General features: G+C 47.1%; 1 pseudogene across 1 annotated transcript; it reads left to right on the plus strand.

Moving 5' to 3' along the window:
- The first annotated feature begins 4,828 nt into the window (after nucleotides 1-4,828).
- LOC311528652 (small ribosomal subunit protein eS12 pseudogene) lies at nucleotides 4,829-5,313 on the plus strand (annotated as a pseudogene). The gene has a single exon. The product of its transcript is annotated as a small ribosomal subunit protein eS12 pseudogene (transcript).
- The last annotated feature ends 17,313 nt before the right edge of the window (nucleotides 5,314-22,626 follow it).

Below are 22,626 nucleotides of genomic sequence, written 5' to 3' on the forward strand. Positions count from 1 at the left end.
TCTGGCCAAGTCATACACAATCTGTCTGTGAGATAAAAACAAAGCCCTTTTAGGGTACAAGTCCAACAGGGGCCTCTCTCAGTGCTCTCTGTGACATCTCTCTCAGTTTGTCCCTGCTCCTTCCCTGGAGGCAATGTTTTCACCTTCTCAGGGCCTGTCTGGCCCCAGCTCTTCAGCTGGGCCACTACTGTTCAGTCCCCCCTCTCAAAGTCCAGGCCACTTTCCCAGTTGGGGGACCCAGGCCCATCCTCTACTCTGGGTCCCAGCCCAGGGACCTCATATATATTACAGCCATTTGCAACAACGCTTTAAATAAACCATGTTGCTGCTCTAATTCCCTAGGCCACTTCCCCAAGACTCCCGCACATTCTTCACCCTTACCTCAGGGCCTTGTCCTTGTGAAGTCCCAGCCACCAGCCTGGAACACCATACACTCTCTTCCAGCTCTAACAAAGAACTAAACTCACTCTGGCCCTGCAGCTCTTCTTATACTGACCAGCTGGGCCCTGATTGGCTAATTCCCACACAGCCACTCTAGGCAGCTTGGAGGACCTTTTCGGGGGCAGGGTCTGGCAGGGCCACAAGTTCTCCAACAGGGGGCCTTGGGGCCTAGTATACCCCATCACACTCACATAGTCTCCATGTCCACTGAAGGTAGGACAAGAAGTAATAGGCTTAATTTGCAGCAAGAAAAATTTAGGTGAGTTAGTAGGACAAACTTTCTAACTAAAAAAGGTAGTTAAACTCTGGAATAGTCTTCCAATGAAGGCTGTGGAATCCCCATCATTGGAGGTTTTTAAAAATAGTTTGGACAAACACCTGTCAGGGATGGTCTGGGTTTACTTGGTCCTGCCCCAGTGCTGGGGGCTGAATTTGATGACCTCTTGAGGTCATTTCAGCCCTACATTTCTATTATATGCTTTGGTCAGTTGGCCTTTCTGATGTGAGAATTAAGTTAGTCATCTAGAGATAAACTGTACAGTGTAGTTGATCATAGCAGAACTTGTACACAACTTCTGGTTTGGCATTACTATTAGAATTTCTGGTGTAGTCAACACACCTTGTGCTATAATCATCTTCTTTAGACTGATGGTTAGTCCAAATTTGTCACAAACAAGCACAAAGTTATTGCAAAGTCACTGGTGCTCCTCTTCACTGCACGTGATGACCACTGCATCATCATTGAAAAGAAGTTCTCTTATCAGTAGGTGTGTGACTTTGCTGTTTGCTCTTAGACAAGCAAAGTTGAGTTTTCCATCTGACTCTTTGTGCTAGATGAGAAAGCATGACAAAGCAGCAAAGAGAAGAATATACCAAAGAGTTTTGGTGCCAAAAGACAGCCCTGTTTGACACCACTGTAGATTTCAAAGCTGTCAGATTGATCACCATCACAATGGACTGTAGTCTTCATGCCATCATGGAAGGATTGAATCAGACTGCGGCAGACTGGGAGACAATCAGTTCTCTCTAGCAATTGGAAAGGGACCTTTCTGCTGACCAGGTCAAAAGCCTCTGGAAGATCTATGAAAGTCATATAGCGAGATTTCCCTTGTTCTTGACACTTTTCTTGCAAAATCCTTAGTGCGAAGACCATGTCAGTAATCAATCTACCATCTGGGAAGTTGCACTGATATCTGGATATACATATTCAGCAAGAACATGCTGTCTTAAGAATGATCTGTGCGAAAGCCTTGCCAGCAACACGAATGAGAGAGATTCCTCTGTAGTTGTTGAAATCACTCCAATATCCTCTGCCTTTACACAATGTCATGAAGTTGGCATCCTTTATGTCTTGTGGTATCCCTTCCTTTCTCCAGCAGGCAAGCAAGACATTGTGCAGATGTTTAAGCACGAGCTGACCTCCTTGGTTCAGTATGTTAGCTGGAGTTCCATCTTTTCTCATAGCACTTCCTGGTTCTAGGGAGGTGATTGTCTTTTCAAGCTCATTTATAGAGGGTCCTATATCAAGCTTTTTAATAGTCTGGAGCCTGGGGATCACATTTAGCACTGCTTCAGAAACAGGGATTTCACATGCATAGAATTTGTAATAGGGAAACAGCCAGCATAGCGACAGTTTGCTTCTGTCAATGATGATGTCTCCATTAAGAGATTTGAGCAGGGCAGTCTTCTCGACAGAAGGACATATTTATTTCTTGCTTCCATCGCACAGACTTCTTAGATCTCCATTCTTAGGAGTGACAGCATTTAGTTTAATATATTTGTCATTTTGATGATTAATACTGCTTTTTTATTTTTAAGTTTTTTTCAGTTTTTAACCATTTTAATTTTCACAGGAAAGTAAACGGGAAGTTAGGGTTAGGGCAGCACTGACAGTGCGGCTGCAGGAGCTCCCTGCACAGCCCAGGGGCCCGAGACATCCAAACACAAGGTACAGGGGAGGCTGCGGTCCTGGCCCAGTGGAACAGAGACCACCCCACTCAGAGGCTCAAAGAGGAGGATGAGCCCATGGCTGCGGGGGAAGCCACCCCAATGCTGAACAGCTCCTGCCTGGGGATGGCCCTGAACTCCTGGCCATAAGCGAGTGAGGCCAGGAGAGCAAAGCTGCAGAGGACTTCCTGCATGGCCAAGGGGCCGATGATGGCAGATCCTTGCAGGTAGTAGGTGCAGGAAAGGCTACGCTTGCCTTACTCTAATCAGTGGAAAATTTCTTTGTGAGTATGAGGAGAAATCAATATTTAACAATGACTATTGATTTAAATTGAATCCCACCAAACCTACCCATCCTCAAAGGATGTTTGTATCTTCTCTCACATATCGAGCCAGTATGATTGAGCACACTGTCTTGCTGTTCAATCCAATGCAATCTTGGCCACTCTGATGTATCTGGGGAGAGAGGTTCAGGTTGTGGCAGAGATATGCTTGGCATTTTGCTTCAATGACTGCAAGTATTTCTTCAGAGCATGCTGCAACCCAGTCTTCATCTTGGCCAGTCTTTTCACCAAACGCTAAGGTTGCAGCTATATAGGTATTCATCCTGAGTGTGCATCAGCATGCAGGGAAGGTGCAGTCGATGACACAGATAGCTTCCCTGAGATTCGTAGTGAATTGGAGGCATCTTTTTTGGTCTTTTGTGTTGTTGACGTTAATGTGTGGACAACAGCTTTGTTTGGGACAACAGGATTTCTGTAATAAAAGCCTTATTTTGCAACATACAGGCTCACAGTCGGTGTCACAATCTGCAGTGTGAAAACTGGGAAGATGGAACTATCCTGTAGGTGTTTTCTATGGGTGACAAATCCAGTTGGCACCTGTGTCCAGATCTGGAGTGTCTTCACAAGACCTTCCAGCGGTGACCACCATGGAAGTAAGTGTTGGTAATACCCAGTTCTCAGTGGGTGCAGAGCACCAGTAGTCTGTTCCCACTGTCATTCATTTTTCCCTCCACTCATGGTGACCAGTGCACAGTGGCCACATCTCTGAGCCAAAGCTAGCACAGAAGAATCCCGGTAGATAGAGTCACTCGCCTGATATTAGTTTACTGATGATGATGTGAAGTTCCTGATAGAACAAGTCCTTCTCTTCAAAAGATGAAGGCACATGTACGGCTGATGCTGGCAAAGCCACCTGTGCCAGACATTCTTAGTGATACATGTTCTGATGTTGCAGCGGAACTCTTTTGCAGTTATATCAATTGGCAGAGTCAGCCACTACTTCTTTTAGAGTGTTAATGTGTTCTTGCACAAAATGTGAAAGTTAAAAGAAGGTGGAAAACAATATTGTCAGTAATATTTAATATCAGTAATAGCCTACCTGACTAGCTGGGAGACAAACATTCGGTTATTAAAAGTGATAGAACAGAATTGCCCAATTAATCTCAACAGCTTGTTATGTACAATGAGCTAGTGCCAAAATAAGATCAGGGTTTTATGGCTATATTGCTCTGTTCATAGGTGTCTGGGGAAATTAGTCAGTTTTCTAGCTTACTAGATAGATTGACAAAAAAACCCTAGAGCATTTGAACTCAGGAGATCATTTGGATCTTTGTGAAGATGAGGTGATCTGTCCAGTGCTTGTTCATACAGTACACAGCAAAGAGCAGATCACTCTCCTCGCTGATAAAGTTTAACTTCAAGGCCAGATTTTCAGTGACAGCATCCATTTTTGTGGATGCAGTTTTATGCTCACAAACACTCAAGCTCATCATGAATTCTGGATGCAAGTAATAGTTAGACATAACATGTCACTGAAAAGTAAAATATGCTGGTGTAAAGGTGCACCCCCAAAAGAAAAGAACTGGGTTGCATGTTAAGCTGGAAGTCTGGCCCACTGTCCTGTAAGTGCTGGCAAAGACTCCACAACAAATACATTCCTGGTCCCAAAGAGTTTACAAGACAACACCAAAAAATACCAGAGTGGGGAGTGGTGTGGCTAGCTGGAACACTTCACAGAACAGGTTTGTTCTTCAGGTTTGAAGGCACTTGGCAGAAATGAACTGGGAGGCTTTTCCAAGCATAACAGGCAAGATGAGAGCAGGGATAAAGTTAGGAGTGGGTGAAAGAGAGAAGTTTAGGCTGAGTAGAGAAAATATAAAAAGAGGGAGAGGGTTCTACCATTCACAGGTAATGAGTGCTATAGTTACAGTTTGATTACAGCTTGCATTCTCTCTGAGAAGAAGAAAACGTGTGCCCAGATGTGGTTCCATCATTTTAGAAAGCCATTTTTTTCTATGAAATTATGGTGTAATATCCTGGGAAACATGAGACCTGGGTTCTGTCTCCATCTCTATCACTGACTTGCAGTGAGACCTTGAGCAAATCACTTAACTGCTCTCTGCTTGATTTGCCTGACTCACAACTGTGCTGGTGACTCATAGAGGCTGCGGGCAAATCCCAGGCAGGAGCAACCCCCACCAACCATGGCCGAGGAAGGCATTGCTGCTGGAGGTGTAATGGATGTTAACACCGCGCTGCAAGAAGTGCTGAAGACTGCACTCATCCACGATGGCTTAGCTCGTGGTATTCCTGAAGCTGCCAAAGCCTTGGACAAACGCCAAGCCCACCTTTGTGTTCTTGCTTCAAACTGCGACCAACCCATGTACGTAAAGTTGGTTGAAGCCCTTTGTGCAGAACACCAGATCAACTTGATAAAAGTTGATGACAACAAGAAACTGGGTGAGTGGGTAGGTCTCCGCAAAATCGACAGAGAAGGAAAACCCCTCAAAGTAGTGGGCTGCAGCTGTGTGGTTGTCAGAGACTATGGCAAGGAATCTCAGGCCAAAGATGTCATGGAAGAATACTTCAAGTGCAAGAAATGAATGAAAAATAAATTTTGTCAAGCCTGAAAAAAAAAAAACCCTGTGCTGTGTGGCTCCTTAACACCATTAATAATGAGCTCAGTATAATCATATGCAAAGCACAGCACTTTAATAGCTCTTAGGAGTAATGTTGAAATTATAAAGGTGCTATAACTATGCAAAGCTATGCAAAGTTCTCTCTCTCACACACACACACACACACACTCCAGGTGCTTAAGATTCTTTTGCAAAAGTTTCATTTCCCAAACTCCCACAATCAGTGTAAGCCAAAGTCCAGTTGTTGACATTTTATTGCCCATTTAAAAACAGTATTTCCAGTATTGGAACAACAGCAGCAAGTTACTGGAATGATTGCTTTGAAAGAGTAATAAAATCCGAAGCAAAGTGAACTTTGGATTGTACACTCAGTTGAGTTATTGAATTTGATACTTTTGTTTGTTCATTTATTTGGCCTAGCTGCCATACTGTTTTGTATTTGCATAACCATCGATGCTACTATTGCTCCTACAAGTGTCTAATCCTGCTGTATAAATTGGCCAGATCTGCAGAAGAAGCTGTCACCATAGGTTCCCATGGCAAGCAGCACACTGAGAAACCGTAGGCAACCCCACAGTGTATTGATCATTAAAAGTTTATGTTGTGGTTGTACCTAAATGCCACAACAGGGCTGGGCCCCACTGTGCTAGGTATTGTACAAATGTAAGTGACAGTGCTTCGGGGCAGGCACTGATCCCAGAATAGGAATTTGAGTGCTTTTGGCTGCTTGGTTTTATATTTCATTTTTTCAGAAGATGGAAAAGAGACCGGGGAAAGGAATGAGGAATAGGTGTGTGTGTGTGTTTAGGTAGGGCAAGAGTTGCTGCTGGAAAGAAAAACAAAGCAGCCCAAGCACAGTCTTAGGCCAGTCTATGGAGCATTAGTAGAGTGGAGTTAAACAAATGGAGATTTTTCCACCTCTCTGTGTTGTGTGATTTTTGGACCCTCCACAGTTCTTGGCAGGAGGTTTGCTTAGGTAAAAGTTCAGGGAAACTCAATCTTTTTGGCAGTAAAGCATGAGAAAAAGCCCTTGACAATTCAGACTTGGGCAGTGTCAAGGAAGGTGAAGGCTGAGTGCCCACAGAATCCAGCTCTGCTGTCACACTAGTTTTACACCCATGCATCTCTGAGTTTAGGAGCTCTACTCCTGATTTACGCTACTGTGAGTGGGAGGAAAGTTAGGTCTTATATAGAAGAAATTAACCTTGGGAACACATTGCTCCAACAGACTGGCCTCATTAACACATTGCACTTATACAGCACTTAACAAACACTAGGCAAATTTCCCCTCACCAGTCCCTCTGAAGCAGGTAAATAGCCTAATCCCCCATTCTACACAGAGGAGAAACATGACTTGTCCAAAGGTCAGAATCAAAACTGAGATTGCCTAAATAAACTGCCTACGTAATCCATAGTGCCTCAGGTACATTTCACTTAGTGAGTGGACAAAGTCATCCCTGCAATGACTTCAGTGGAGTTACAGTAGGAAGGAATTTAGCCCACCATCTCAGTTTCTTCACCTCTAAAATGCAGGCACTGATGTTAGGAGCATCTGTGCCAATGTCAGCTTTCTTTAACTCTTTTCATTTAAATGTAAGCAATAGGGCTGAAAATTTGTCATAATACTTTCAGATTCCCCACCTAGGAAAACAAAAATAATTGCTTAAGCACAGTCACTGGGGAGGCATTTGGGGCCTGGAAAGTCCATGGGCACAGAGCCAGAGCACTGGTAGAAGTCACCTGGAGTAAGGCCAACAGCACTAGATCAGCCAAAAGGTATGGCTGGAGGGTTACAGGATGCTCTCCAGGAGCCATTGTGCCTGAGAGGTGTTGCGAGACAACAGGAGTTGAGCCTTGGGACCCCCAATTTCTGACCCCATCTGTGGCAGTGCGACGTGCTGCCAGTGGATGACCGTGCCGGGCCTCATTATGCCTTACTCCGTAATGAAAGATTATTCTCAGTGCTGTTCTCCCCTTCAAGTGAATTTCCTGTGTTCAATTAAGTTGCCTTCACATTCTTTCCAGCCCTGCTCCAGGGAAGAAAGATTTCTTGTTCCTTCCAGGAGAGGATGAACATGTTTGGCGCTGTCAAAGGTCCCCTCGCTGCCTTTCCCGATGAATAACTTCTGTTGTCCGGTCCTTGAGTCAGCATGGCTTTGGGGATGTTTCCTAGCTCTCAGGCCCAAACACTTCACAGGCCCACCCAATCCTACCTTTAGGGAACACTTGTTCTATACCAGAGATATGAGCTGGCTCTGCATGCATTTGCATGTCTTGTTGTTGTAATTATAGGATTAAGGTTCCTAGACATTTGCAGAGGAGATGCATTTAGGGCCTAATCCTGCACCACTGTGGTTAATGGCAGAACTTTCATTGAGGTCAGTCATGCAGGCTTGGGCCCTTAGATTGTGTTACTTACACACAAATAACCCACACATCTCCAGTTTGGTCAGCCTGGTTGTCCATTACTTTCATCTCCTTTATGCGACCAGCACAAAAGGGCATCAAAAGGTAGCAGTTCTTCCCCATCCATGGCATAAAGGGTTTCCCCAAAGGCCATCGAGTTGGCAGAAGGCTGTTTCTGAGCCTGACCCACCTCACACCTTCTGGCACAGAGGGCGTTCCAGAGGCAAGGCCAGACTGCTGCTGCATTCTAGCTATTCTCAATTTCCCACAGGAGGCTAGGGCAACCTGAGCATGGAGTTAGAGCAGCCTGGCAATGTCTAATGTGCATTGGCAAGTCCCTGTACAGCCCCAGAACACAGGAGGCAGAAAGCCCACCTTTGCCCCTCCATCTCCAAATGCAGTAGTGGGAGAATTGAGTACCGAGGCCAGTCTTTTAGGACAATTTCCCACCTCTACCCACCATCGCTCCCCATTCATTTCACTTAGACCAATTTTTCAAGCCCAGCTTTACGCCATTTTGTGTCCTGAAAAACTAAACGCTTTGTATGGAGCCAGTGGGGGGGAGGGGCAAATGGAGAGGTGTGACATGAAAAGCCAGGGACTTGGGCAAAACACTGTAGAGAACTGTCAGGGGTTCGATTGCCTCCCACATGACTCTGCTGACAGAGTGCGCTCCACAAGGGTTCTGCACCCATGGGGAGCCAGCGCTGCACTGCAGACAGAATTCCCTCAACTCTTCTTGTCTTTGGCCCACATGCACTCAGAGTGTGCCAAGGCAAACAGGCATTGGGTTCAAGCCAAATGCAGACTTCTTACCTAACTCATCTATCTTTTGATCTGCAGTCAGTACTCCACCTCACTGATTAAAGTTGCTGGGTCTCTGAATCACACCAGATTCTCTCTCTTCCACCTCCAAATGCCACAAAAGGAGTAATTGGTGATTCTCAGGCACCCTGGATTACATTGAATGCCAGGTTTGAATGCTTGATAGAGATCTCGTCGGTGTTTGTCTCTGTCTGAGGGGTTGGAGCAAATGCGGTTGTATTGCAGAGCTTGGCGGAAACCTACTGACCGCTATTCCTACCTACATGCCTCCAGCTTTCACCCTGACCACACCACACGATCCATCGTCTACAGCCAAGCTCTGCGATACAACCGCATTTGCTCCAACCCCTCAGACAGAGATCTTGTAGGTGTTTGTCTCTATCAAGCATTCTTACAACTACAATACCCACCTGCGGAAGTGAAGAAACAGATTGATAGAGCCAGAAGAGTTCCCAGAAGTCACATACTACAGGACAGGCCTAACAAAGAAAATAACAGAACGCCACCAGCCGTCACTTTCAGCCCCCAACTAAAACCCCTCCAACGCATTATTAAGGATCTACAACCTATCCTGAAGGATGACCCAACACTCTCACAAATCTTGGGAGACAGGCCAGTCCTTGCCTACAGACAGCCCCCCAACCTGAAGCAAATACTCACCAGCAACCACATACCACACAACAGAACCACTAACCCAGGAACCTATCCTTGCAACAAAGCCCGTTGCCAACTGTGCCCACATATCTATTCAGGGGACACCATCACAGGGCCTAATAACTTCAGCCACACTATCAGAGGCTCGTTCACCTGCACATCCACCAATGTGATATATGCCATCATGTGCCTGCAATGCCCCTCTGCCATGTACATTGGTCAAACTGGACAGTCTCTACGTAAAAAAATAAATGGACACAAATCAGATGTCAAGAATTATAACATTCATAAACCAGTCGGAGAACACTTCAATCCCTCTGGTCACGCGATTACAGACATGAAAGTTGCAATTCTTCAACAAAAAAACTTCAAATCCAGACTCCAGCGAGAAACTGTTGAATTGGAATTCATTTGCAAATTGGATACAATTAACTTAGGCTTGAATAGAGACTGGGAGTGGCTAAGTCATTATGCAAGGTAACATATTTCCCCTCGTTTTTTCCTAACTCCCTTCCCTCCCCCCCCCCAGACGTTCTTGTTAAACCCTGGATTTGTGCTGGAAATGGCCCACCTTGATTATCATACACATTGTAAGGAGAGTGGTCACTTTAGATAAGCTATTACCAGCAGGAGAGTGGGTTTGTGTGGGGGGAGGGGGGATGAGAAAACCTGGATTTGTGCTGGAAATGGCCCAACTTGATTATCATACACATTGTAAGGAGAGTGATCACCTTAGATAAGCTATTGCCAGCAGGAGAGTGGGGTGGGGGGAGGTATTTTTTCATGCTTTGTGTGTATAAAAGATCTTCTACACTTTCCACAGTTTGCATCTGATGAAGTGAGCTGTAGCTCACGAAAGCTTATGCTCAAATAAATTGGTTAGTCTCTAAGGTGCCACAAGTACTCCTTTTCTTTTTGCGAATACAGACTAACACGGCTGTTACTCTGAAACCTGTCTATTTTTATTCTTCATGCAGTGCTATTAGCATGCTTACAAGCAAACAAGGTCCCGTGGGGGTAACAATCTAGAGAGACAGATATAGAGGGTATGGGAAAGACATGATAAAGGAGAGAATAGGAACATATAGAATTTCACCACAGTTAACAGTAGAGATTTATTGTGAGTGGCTTTTGTTGTGGTGGGGTTTTTTTGCAATTAAAGTATTGTGTTATAAATCACTGACACATGTTTCAGCTGTGGAAACAGAGCCCTTCGCTAATTTATGACTTTCACGCACCAGCCTCAAGGTACATTTGCAATAAGTAATAAAATGAGGGACACTGCAGTCCACTAAACCAATGATAATGAACACAAACAGAAACGCTCTCAACCCGTTCATACAAGGGCTAGGTAAACAGATAGGCCTTGTAGGCACTTCGAAGGACAACAGAACTACGCTATATTTGAGCCAGGGAGACAGCGGATTCCAGAGCTGAGCCCCAACGAGAATGCCCCAGCCTCAGAGTTACAAAGCTAGGTGTTGTCAGCTGAAGTGTCCCAGAAGCCTCTACTGCTGGCTGAAAACATAAGTAGAGAGATGGCCTCTAAATAACACAGGACCCAAACAATGAAGACTTTGTAGATCAAAGAGAGCACCCCCGCTCCCACACCACCTGCATGTAGAAGCCAGCAAGGCCAGGTGATGACAGGCTGCATGGAAGAAGTGAGTTTTGAGGAAATGTAGATGAACAGGCTTGCGCCCTGGCTCAGAGAGACTACACTAGACATAGAGACCGGCAATGGAAGAAGGTGTGAAGGCAAGGGTGGGGAGGATGTGCAAATGGTGGGGTTAGGGAGAGGTTTGGGTGGAACAAAATGCACTAGGACAATAGAATTAAGTGAGCTAGCTCCAATGAGGCGTGGAATTGGGCAAGGCACTGAAAATGAGAACCAGCTGTTTGAATTTTAGTGCTGGGCAGCCACTACAGGGATTTGAAGAGGAGAGCAACGTGGTCCAAGCAGTAAAGGTGGTGAATTCTGAATAGATTGGTGCAGGAAGGAGAGGGCAAGAGAATTGTGAAGAGTAGTGAGGAAGATACAGTAGTAGTCAAGACTGAAAATGACCGGGACTTGGACAAATGTTTCAGCAGCAGAGATGGCGAGGAAAGGGATCTAGACAGGAAAAATACATCAGTGTCAGGGCTTGGACATAGTGGGGAGCAGAGGAGACAGAGTGAGGATGTTGCCAGAGTGGCAACAACGCAAGGGAAAGAAAAGATTGAAAACTGAATGCTGCATCAGCATATTAAGCGTGAACTGATTATAAAATATCCAAGGTGAGATGTTACATAGGGAGGCAGAGGTGCCAGATTGCATAGAGAGGAGGAGGTCAAGTGTGGAAAGAGAGGTTTGCTCAGCACACAGGAGGAAATTGGGAGCCATGAGGGAGTTAGTCAAGGACTCTGTGTAGAGGGGGACCAGGAAATGGAGGATATATCCCTGAGGGAGGCCAACAGAGAATGGGAAGGAAGTGGTGCTGTCAAGGGAAACACTGATGGAGCAGCTGGAGAGGTAAGAGTAGACTCATGAGAGTACAGAGTCACGAAAGTCCAGAGAGAGAGAGGTAGTTTGAGAAGCAAGTGATTAGGTCAAATGCAGCAGATTGAATACAACAGAGAAGAGGATCTTGGATTTGCCAGGAGGGACTCATGGATGACCCTTGATAAAAGCAGTCACCCTTGAATGGAAGAAATGGTCAGAAAATTAAGCTTTGGGGAAAAAAGGAAACAAAAGGTTGGGGAAAAACATTTCCAACCAGCTCTAACAGAAACCCTCATGAAGGAAGTGCAACAGGGAATTGGAAAAGACAAGGAAATGTGAATAAACTAACTGGATAGACAAGGAGAGGATATCAGAACATGCAAGAAAGAAGCAGGAAAGGGACTAGAGGAGAAGAATTCCTAACTTTTCCCCTCTTCTTCCCGCCCCTCCTCCCCCCCCAAAAAAAGTCTTGGAGGAGTCAGATGTTGGTAGATTGGAAGTTGCAGTAAGACCGGGTAACAGGGCAAGTGATGGGGGAAGGAAATGGGCAGCTTTAAAAGTGATGAGCAGAAAGAAAGTACTGAGAAAGTGACATGAAAGAGGATATAGAGGGAGAGAAATCAAGACACAGGGAGGGCCATCCAGACAGTCTATAGCCTGAAATGATCCTGGACAGAGGTAGTGCCTGTGAAGGAGAGGAAAAGCCCCAATTCAAAGTCACTTAGGATGAGGGGGTGAGTGGTGGTGGTAAACCGTTAGAGGCAGAGGGGGAAAAAAGAGACAGATGGAGTAGATTTCAAAAGAAGAGAAGATGTGGGAAGGGAAACTAGGCTGGACTAGAATGGGCAGGAGGGGAGATGGGAAGAGCCCAAGGATGGCCTTCAGGGTGAAGAGAGTGAGAAAAGGATAAGCCGTTATAGGAGATGGCAGAGACAGAGGGAGAAATCCAGGTCTCAGTCAGAGTGGAAAGCAGAAGTTGAGTTTCTTGATGACAGAAGTGGCTGGAGAGAGAGAGGCAGGGTATGGGAGAAAGGTTGGCCAGGGTGGAGCCAAATAAGCACGTGTCAGGGTTGGGGAAAGAGTGGGAAGCAACAAAGGTGGGAAGCCAGAGTTGGGAAAGGAGGAGGTACCCGTGGAACGAACATGAAAGTGGCAGCAGAGCAGAACAGTGAAGGAGACAGTGGACCTGGGAGATGGTAAAGGGCTGAGATGAGAGTGGAAATGGCCAAGAAAAAGTGTGGAGATGAGGATCCAAAGTATCAGTGTGGGGACATGTTTAAGAGAAAGGAAGTGTTGGATGAGGGGGGCAGGGCAAAGAGGGAGAGTGGCCCACTGGAATTAACAAAGGCAGAGAGGAGGCCGCAGCACTGTGGGAGTGCTAATTTAGAGGCCTGGTACTGAATAAAACGACAGCAAGGAATTCAAGGGTTAGAAGAGGCAGGAGTTAACCAGGAGCTTACAAAGGTGAAGGTGGTTTACAGCATTAAAGGAAGGTAGCAGCTAGGAATAGCCTAGGAGCAATAAATGAAACAATATGACATCAATAAATACAGACCGAGCCAGAGCCATCAGTGTGATAACAGGGAGAACAATGCTGCAGTGTGCAAAGCATATGTAGGCTCAGCAAGAGCCTGAGCTCTACTCCCAGTTGGCCAAACACTCCCCTACCCCCTTTATCTAAGTCCTTCCTGAAGGTTCTTGTCTCTCGAGGCCCTTGCATGCCATAAATAAAAAATTACCAAATTAAATGGGTGATTCAAGGGAGGAGGGAGCGTTTGTACATTTTTAAAGTGGCTCCCTGCTTGTCCTGATTACCCTGTGTGTCTGTTGTTTAGACTGTAAGCTCTTCAGGGGCAGGGATTGGATGGATGTGTGTTCTGTGAAGGGCTGAGCATAGTTGCCAGTTGACAACAGCAGGAGATACTGGGAGGTCAAGGTAAGGTGTAAGATACATAGGTGGTTCCCTGGGACCCTGGGCAAAGGTCCAAAACAGCTGGCAGCTTCCTAAAGAGATGGGGCCTTTTATAACTCACCCTTGGAAGCAATCGACCTGGCACACGGTGTACCGGTTGGGAGCAAGGGGAGGGGACAGCATGCCCAGACATGCTCCCTCAGAACCTGTGGTAGGAGTGACAGCTAGTGGCTTTCTGAAGAGCTGGGGCAGCTGGTAGCCCTGCATGGTCCAGCGATTTGGTGCAGACTTTGGGGGTGGGGAATCAAGGGCAACAGGTGCAGACTCTCTCCTCCAGAGCTCTTACTGGGGAGGAGCTGGGGGCTTTCAAAACAGCAGGGGGCTTTTACAGCCTCATCCTGGGCAGCTAGGGCTCTGCTGTTTGGCACAGTAACTTGAGTGGTATACTGGAAACTGTTAAAGTTACAAACTGTCACTTCACAGTGGAAGGGGTTTCCTGGTCATGCTGGCAGGCAAGGGACCTCACAGGGAACCACATGATCTGCATCCTCAGCAGGCTGTTTGCAAAGAGCCATCCTAGCTGAGTTGTGCCTCTCTGCCTTAGGGAGCAGCCTGCTTTGTGACTCTTGTGTGTTAGGGTTCTGGATTCGAAGAAAGAAAGTAGCGTGGACTTGCACCCTTCCAGAAAGAATTTTATGTTTTTATCTAAATTCTCTGTGCGTTCGCCTCAAATAGAATAACTTGGAACACTGGCAAAAGGTGGAGGGATGGGGGTGCAGGACTCAACCCCGAGCCCAGGTGGGGAGCAGGAGCAGCAGCTCCACTGTTCACAATTCGAGAAAAATTCACCTAAAAGCAGAAAGGGAACAACTTTTTTGTTGGTTAACAAGCAGGAAACAAGTGATTCTTTCTGAGCTGGCAGTTCCTTTCTCCCCCTTTTGTAACAGCAGGATTCTTAGGAAAAACAGAGCAAAGTGACACTGCTTCAGTAATATTGCTTTTCCAGTAAATTAGCAAAATACTACACTGCTACTCATAGGCTATGTCTACACTGCCCATGACACCCACAGCTTACTCAGGCTGGCAGGGCTCAGGCTGCGGGGCTGTACAATAGCAGTGCACACGTTCAGGCTCGGGCTGGAGCCCTGGTTCTGCAACCCTCCCGCCTCACAGGGTCTCAGAGCCCAGGCTCCAGCCTGAGCCCAAATGTTTACACCACAATTTTACAGCCCAAGCCTTCCCCCCCATCCCCACCCCGAGTCCAAGTCAGCTGACATAGGCCAGTGGCGGCTTCATTGCAGTGTAGACCTACCCTTTGAGGCGCTGCCCCGATGGGATTTCCTGAGACTCTAACCTGATTTGACTAATTAGACCAATGGAATGCTTCTGCTCTGAAAAGTGATGCTGTAAAATCACATTGTGAGTTTCCATATTTATTGTGTCTCCATGATTTCCAGTTCAAATGAGCTCAGTTTAAAAAACTGGGGGGGAGGGGTCACCCCTAAGTTACCAGTTCTGAAAACGCTCCTGAGAGCCAAGTGGGGCTCTTTTCTTCTCATTCGCTATTGCTCCTAATAAAGATTCTGCGGCTGAGAGCATGCCTTTTGGCATCTGTACAACCCACAGGGCTCATTAGCTTAGCAGTAATACTGGGGTATTACTGTTGTTTTTGGATGACTCCCTTCCCTACCTGGGAGACTTGGTAAAATTCAGGTGCAGCATGAGATGCCTGGGCTATGAACAGAGGCCAAAGTTCAAGTCATAATACATGCTGGATGATCTCAGAGCAGCATTGCCACTTGCCTTTTGCCCACAGCCCTGGCCATTTGAAAACAGGTAGGCATCTGGGGAGGCATGATCTGTCTGGATACTGATAGCAAGAAGAAGATCCCCAGTACAGCAGTTTCAGAGAGAGAAGACTAGAGGACACACTTGCAGACTATAGGGAGGTTTGAAATCGGGGGGGGGGACAAAACTGTATAAATAGCTCTTTTCCTAATTCCATTCCAAATTACAGGTAGTTGACTTTAATAGTCACTGGAGCATGGGCGCAAGTTATTTGTACAATACTCGCACTGATCATTAATACTATAACTAGCACTGTTGAACCAAGGGAATAATGGAAAATGAAAAGATTCAAGGCAGCCTTGCAGTGACTAGGAGAAATATTGTACTCCATGGATCACATGGTGTATGAAGCCTACATCCAAGCTTGGAGGGATGTTAGCCCTGGGCTGGATTTTCAAGAGAGCTCTGTTCCCATTTAGGCACCTAATTAAGTTACGATGCACACAGCAGCTCCCCTTATACTTCACACTGCAAGTGTTCTCAGTGTGAACTACTGGGTATTGAGCACTTCGGAAGTTGTCTCAGAGCAACATGACTGAATTTACAGGCACAGATGTCAAAAGCAACAGATTGCATAAAGCCAATAGTGGCATGTGGGCTGTCTTGAGAAACTCAAAAATCACAGGGAAGAACTTGAGAAAGAAGAGAGTGTTCCCCAGTTCACAGTATAAATATAAAAACGCTTCAGTAATGAAACTTCATTCGGCGGTTTATAGAGGAAGAACTAGACATTCAATTTCCAATACTGTTTCTAAAAAAAGGAGCTTTTTCGTACAAAGATATCTTGATGCAAGGGTTCGACAGGGCTTATGGATACCAGATGGGAGTTCTAAGGGTATGTCTACACTACGGAATAAGGTTGAATTTATAGAAGTCGTTTTTTTAGAAATCGGTTTTATATATTCGAGTGTGTGTGTCCCCACAGAAAATGCTCTAAGTGCATTAAGTGCATTAACTCGGCGGAGTGCTTCCACAGTACCGAGGCTAGAATCAACTTCCGGAGTGTTGCACTGTGGATAGCTATCCCACAGTTCCCGCAGTCTCTGCTGCCCATTGGAATTCTGGATTGAGATCCCAATGCCTGATGGGGCTAAAACATTGTCGCGGGTAGTTCTGGGTACATATCATCAGGCCCTCGTTCCCTCCCTCCCTCCGTGAAAGCAAGGGCAGACAATCATTTCGCGCCTTTTTTCCTGAGTTACCTGTGCAGACACCATACCACGGCAAGCATGGAGCCCGCTCAGGTAACCGTCACCGTATGTCTCCTGGGTGCTGGCAGACGCAGTACGGCTTTGCTACACAGTAGCAGCAACCCCTTGCCTTGTGGCAGCAGACGGTACAGTATGACTGGTAGCTGTCATCGTCATGTCTGAGGTGCTCCTGGCCACGTCGGCTTGGAGCGCCTGGACAGACATGGGTGCAGGGACTTAATTTAGAGTGACTTGACCAGGTCATTCTCTTTAGTCCTGCAGTCAGTCCTATTGAACCGTCTTATGGTGAGCAGGCAGGCGATACAGATTGCTAGCAGTTGTACTGTACCATCTTCTGCCGGGCAGGCAAGAGATGAGGATTGCTAGCAGTCGTACTGTACCATCTTCTGCCAAGCAGCTATGAGATATGGATGGCATGCAGTCCTTCTGCACCGTCTGCTGCCAGCCAAAGATGTAAAAGATAGATGGAGTGGAACAAAACAAGAAATAGACCAGATTTGTTCTGTATTCATTTGCTTCACCCCCTCCCCCGTCTAGGGCACTCATTCTTCTAGGTCACACTGCAGTCACTCACAGAGAAGGTGCAGCAAGGTAAATCTAGCCATGTATCAATCAGAGGCCAGGCTAACCTTCTTGTTCCAATAAGAACGATAACTTAGGTGCACCATTTCTTATTGGAACCCTCCGTGAAGTCCTGCCTGAAATACTCCTTGATGTAAAGACACCCCCTTTGTTGATTTTAGCTCCCTGAAGCCAACCCTGTAAGCCGTGTCCTCAGTCGCCCCTCCCTGCATCAGAGCAACGGCAAACAATCGGGCATCTGAGAGTGCTGTCCAGAGCAGTCACAATGGAGCACTCTGATGGGGCTAAATCATTGTCGCGGGTGGTTCTGGGTACGTATCATCAGGCCCCCGTTCCCTCCCTCCATCCGTGAAAGCAAGGGCAGACAATCGTTTCGCGCCTTTTTTCCTGAGTTACCTGTGCAGATGCCATACCACGGCAAGCATGGAGTCCGCTCAGGTAACCGTCACCCTATGTCTCCTGGGTGCTGGCACACGTGGTATGGCTTTGCTACACAGTAGCAGCAACCCATTGCCTTCTGGCAGCAGACGGTGCAGTATGACTGGTAGCCGTCCTCGTCGTGTCCGACGTGCTCCTGGCCACGTCGACTGGGAGCGCCTGGGCAGACATGGGCGCAGGGACTAAATTTGGAGTGACTTGACCAGGTCATTCTCTTTAGTCCTGCAGTCAGTCCTATTGAACCGTCTTATGGTGAGCAGGCAGGCGATACGGATTGCTAGCAGTCGTACTGTACCATCTTCTGCCGGGCAGGCAAGAGATGAGGATTGCTAGCAGTCGTATTGTACCATCTTCTGCCAGGCAGGCAAGAGATGAGGATGGCTAGCAGTCGTACTGTACCATCTTCTGCCGAGCAGCCATGAGATGTGGATGGCATGCAGTCCTTCTGCACCGTCTGCTGCCAGCCAAAGATGTAAAAGATAGATGGATTGGATCAAAACAAGAAATAGACCAGATTTGTTTTGTACTCATTTGCCTCCTCCCCTGTCTAGGGGACTCATTCCTCTAGGTCACACTGCAGTCACTCACAGAGAAGGTGCAGCGAGGTAAATCTAGCCATGTATCAATCAGAGGACAGGCTAAACTCCTTGTTCCAAAAAGAACAATAACTTAGGTGCACCATTTCTTATTGGAACCCTCCGTGAAGTCCTGCCTGAAATACTCCTTGATGTAAAGACACCCCCTTTGTTGATTTTAGCTCCCTGAAGCCAACCCTGTAAGCCGTGTCCTCAGTCGCCCCTCCCTCCGTCAGAGCAATGGCAGACAATCGTTCCGCGCCTTTTTTCTGTGCGGACGCCATACCAAGGCAAGCACGGAGGCCGCTCAGCTCACTTTGGCAATTAGGAGCATATTAAACACCACACGCATTATCCAGCAGTATATGCAGCACCGGAACCTGGCAAAGTGATACCGGGCGAGGAGGCGACGTCAGCGCGGTCACGTGAGTGATCAGGACATAGACACAGATTTCTCTGAAAGCATGGGCCCTGCCAATGCATGCATCATGGTGCTAATGGGGCAGGTTCATGCTGTGGAACGCCAATTCTGGGCTCGGGAAACAAGCAGAGACTGGTGGGACCGCATAGTGTTGCAGGTCTAGGACGATTCCCAGTGGCTGCGAAACTTTTGCATGCGTAAGGGCACTTTCATGGAACTTTGTGACTTGCTTTCCCCTGCCCTGAGGCGCATGAATACCAAGATGAGAGCAGCCCTCACAGTTGAGAAGCGAGTGGCGATAGCCCTGTGGAAGCTTGCAACGCCAGACAGCTACCGGTCAGTTGGGAATCAATTTGGAGTGGGCAAATCTACTGTGGGGGCTGCTGTGATCAAGTAGCCCACGCAATCAAAGATCAGCTGATATCAAGGGTAGTGACCCTGAGAAATGTGCAGGTCATAGTGGATGGCTTTGCTGCAATGGGATTCCCTAACTGTGGTGGGGCCATAGACGGAACCCATATCCCTATCTTGGCACCGGAGCACCAAGCCGCCGAGTACATAAACTGCAAGGGGTACTTTTCGATAGTGCTGCAAGCTCTGGTGGATCACAAGGGACGTTTCACCAACATCAACGTGGGATGGCCGGGAAAGGTGCATGACACTCGCATCTTCAAAAACTCTGGTTTGTTTCAAAAGCTGCAGGAAGGGACTTTATTCCCAGACCAGAAAATAACTGTTGGGGATGTTGAAATGCCTATATGTATCCTTGGGGACCCAGCCTACCCCTTAATGCCATGGCTCATGAAGCCGTACACAGGCAGCCTGGACAGTAGTCAGGAGCTGTTCAACTACAGGCTGAGCAAGTGCAGAATGGTGATAGAATGTGCATTTGGATGTTTAAAGGCACGCTGGCGCAGTTTACTGACTCGCTTAGACCTCAGCGAAACCAGTATTCCCACTGTTATTACTGCTTGCTGTGTGCTCCACAATATCTGTGAGAGTAAAGGGGAGACGTTTATGGCGGGGTGGGAGGTTGAGGCAAATCGCCCGGCTGCTGGTTACGCGCAGCCAGACACCAGGGCGGTTAGAAGAGCACAGGAGGGCGCTGTACGCATCAGAGAAGCTTTGAAAACCAGTTTCATGACTGGCCAGGCTACGGTGTGAAAGTTCTGTTTGTTTCTCCTTGATGAAACCCCCCGCCCCTTGGTTCAATCTACTTCCCTATAAGCTAACCACCCGCCCCTCCTCCCTTCAATCACCGCTTGCAGAGGCAATAAAGTCATTGTTGTTTCACATTCATGCATTCTTTATTCATTCATCACACAAATAGGGGGATGACTACCAAGGTAGCCCAGGAGGGGTGGTGGAGGAGGGAAGGAAAATGCCACACAGCACTTTAAAAGTTTACAACAATTTTAAAATTTATTGAATGACAGCCTTCTTTTTTTTGGGCAATGCTCTGTGGTGGAGTGGCTGGTTGGCCGGAGGCCGCCCCACCGCGTTCTTGGGCATCTGGGTGTGGAGGCTATGGAACTTGGGGAGGAGGGCGGTTGGATACAGAGGGGCTGCAGTGGCAGTCTGTGCTCCGGCTGCCTTTGCTGCAGCTCAACCATACACTGGAGCATACTGGTTTGGTCCTCCAGCAGCCTCAGCATTGAATTCTGCCTCCTCTCATCACGCTGCCGCCACATTTGAGCTTCAGCCCTCTCTTCAGCCCGCCACCTCTCCTCCCGGTCATTTTGTGCTTTCCTGCACTCTGACATTATTTGCCTCCATGCATTTGTCTGTGCTCTGTCAGTGTGGGAGGACAGCATGAGCTCGGAGAACATTTCATCACGAGTGCGTTTTTTTTTTCTTTCTAAGCTTCACTAGCCTCTGGGAAGGAGAAGATCCTGTGATCATTGAAACACATGCAGCTGGTGGAGAAAAAAAAAGGGACAGCGGGATTTAAAAAGACACATTGTATAAAACAGTGGCTACACTCTTTCAGGGTAAACCTTGCTGTTAACATTACATACATAGCACATGTGCTTTCGTTACAAGGTCGCATTTTGCCTCCCCCCTCCGCGTGGCTACCCCCTCAACCTTCGCCCCTCCCTGTGGCTAACAGCGGGGAACATTTCTGTTTAGCCACAGGCAAACAGCCCAGCAGGAATGGGCTCCTCTGAGTGTCCCCTGGAGAAAAGCACTCTATTTCAACCAGGTGACCATGAATTATATCTCACTCTCCTGAGGATAACACAGAGAGATAAAGAACGGATGTTGTTTGAATGCCAGCAAACATACACTGCAATGCTTTGTTGTACAATGATTCCCTAGAACATGTTACTGGCCTGGAGTGGTAAAGTGTCCTACCATGAAGGACGCAATAAGGCTGCCCTCCCCAGAAACCTTTTGCAAAGGCTTTGGGAGTACATCTAGGAGAACCGCGAATGCCAGGGCAAAGTAATCCTTTCACATGCTTGCTTTTAAACCATGTATAGTATTTTAAAAAGGTACACTCACCAGAGGTCCCTTCTCCGCCTGCTGGGTCCAGGAGGCAGCCTTGGGTGGGTTCGGGGGGTACTGGCTCCAGGTCCAGGGTGAGAAACAGTTCCTGGCTGTCGGGAAAACCGGCTTCTCCACTTGCTTGCTGTGAGCTATCTACAACCTCATCATCATCATCATCTTCTTCGTCCCCAAAACCTGCTTCCGTATTGCCTCCATCTCCATTGAAGGAGTCAAATAACATGGCTGTGGTAGTGGTGGCTGACCCCCCTAAAATGGCATGCAGCTCATCATAGAAGCGGCATGTTTGGGGCTCTGACCCGGAGCGGCCGTTCGCCTCTCTGGTTTTCTGATAGGCTTGCCTCAGCTCCTTCAATTTCACGCGGCACTGCTTCGGGTCTCTGTTATGGCCTCTGTCCTTCATGCCCTGGGAGATTTTGACAAAGGTTTTGGCATTTCGAAAACTGGAACGGAGTTCTGATAGCACGGATTCCTCTCCCCAAACAGCGATCAGAACCCGTACCTCCCGTTCGGTCCATGCTGGAGCTCTTTTGCGATTCTGGGACTCCATCATGGTCACCTATGCTGATGAGCTCTGCATGGTCACCTGCAGCTTGCCACGCTGGCCAAACAGGAAATGAGATTCAAAAGTTTGCGATTCTTTTCCTGTCTACCTGGCCAGTGCATCTGAGTTGAGAGTGCTGTCCAGAGCAGTCACAATGGAGCACTCTGGGATAGCTCCCGGAGGCCAATGCCATCGAATTGTGTCCACAGTACCCCAAATTCGAGCCGGCAAGGTCTATTTAAGTGCTAATCCACTTGTCAGGGGTGGAGTAAGGAAATAGATTTTAAGAGCCCTTTAAGTCGAAATAAAGAGCTTCATTGTGTGGACGGGTGCAGGTTTACATCGATTTAACGCTGCTAAATTTGACCTAAAGTCCTAGTGTAGACCAGGGCTAAGTAACAGTAGGTGCTGCTTCTAGGCATCCTGATCAACACAGCACTACCCTGTCACAAAATTGACTCAGCTTTCCCCACTCTGTGCAACTCAGCCTCCAATTCAGTCTGCTCCAGTCTGCTAAATCTAGATAAGGGACCAATTAAGGGAAATTTTACTTTTCAGGCTCCAAGTTTTCTTTGAGTTCCCTTAACCCCAAGCCAGTCATTTGCCTCTACGTTGAGCTAACCCATTATTCTGAGAAAATGGATTTGCGTGTTGTGCTGTAAACACCTCTTCGGTGGAATCTCCTAAACTGGGGTGCTGACTGCATAAAGCACATGCTTAACTTTAACATGTTGAATCTGGGCCTTCACTGAGCTTCTCCCTATCTCTTCACTGCATTACAGTAATCAAAGACACTTGCAAATGCTGTGTCCCAGCCCACAAACAGTTGATACGTTTGTTAAAAAAAAAATAAGCTGTCTGGAATATCCATACACAGGAAATCCCCAAAATTATGAGAAAGTCATATAC

Source organism: Lepidochelys olivacea (assembly GCF_965140295.1).
Source record: "Lepidochelys olivacea isolate rLepOli2 genome assembly, chromosome: 1".
Classification (NCBI taxonomy): domain Eukaryota; kingdom Metazoa; phylum Chordata; order Testudines; family Cheloniidae; genus Lepidochelys; species Lepidochelys olivacea.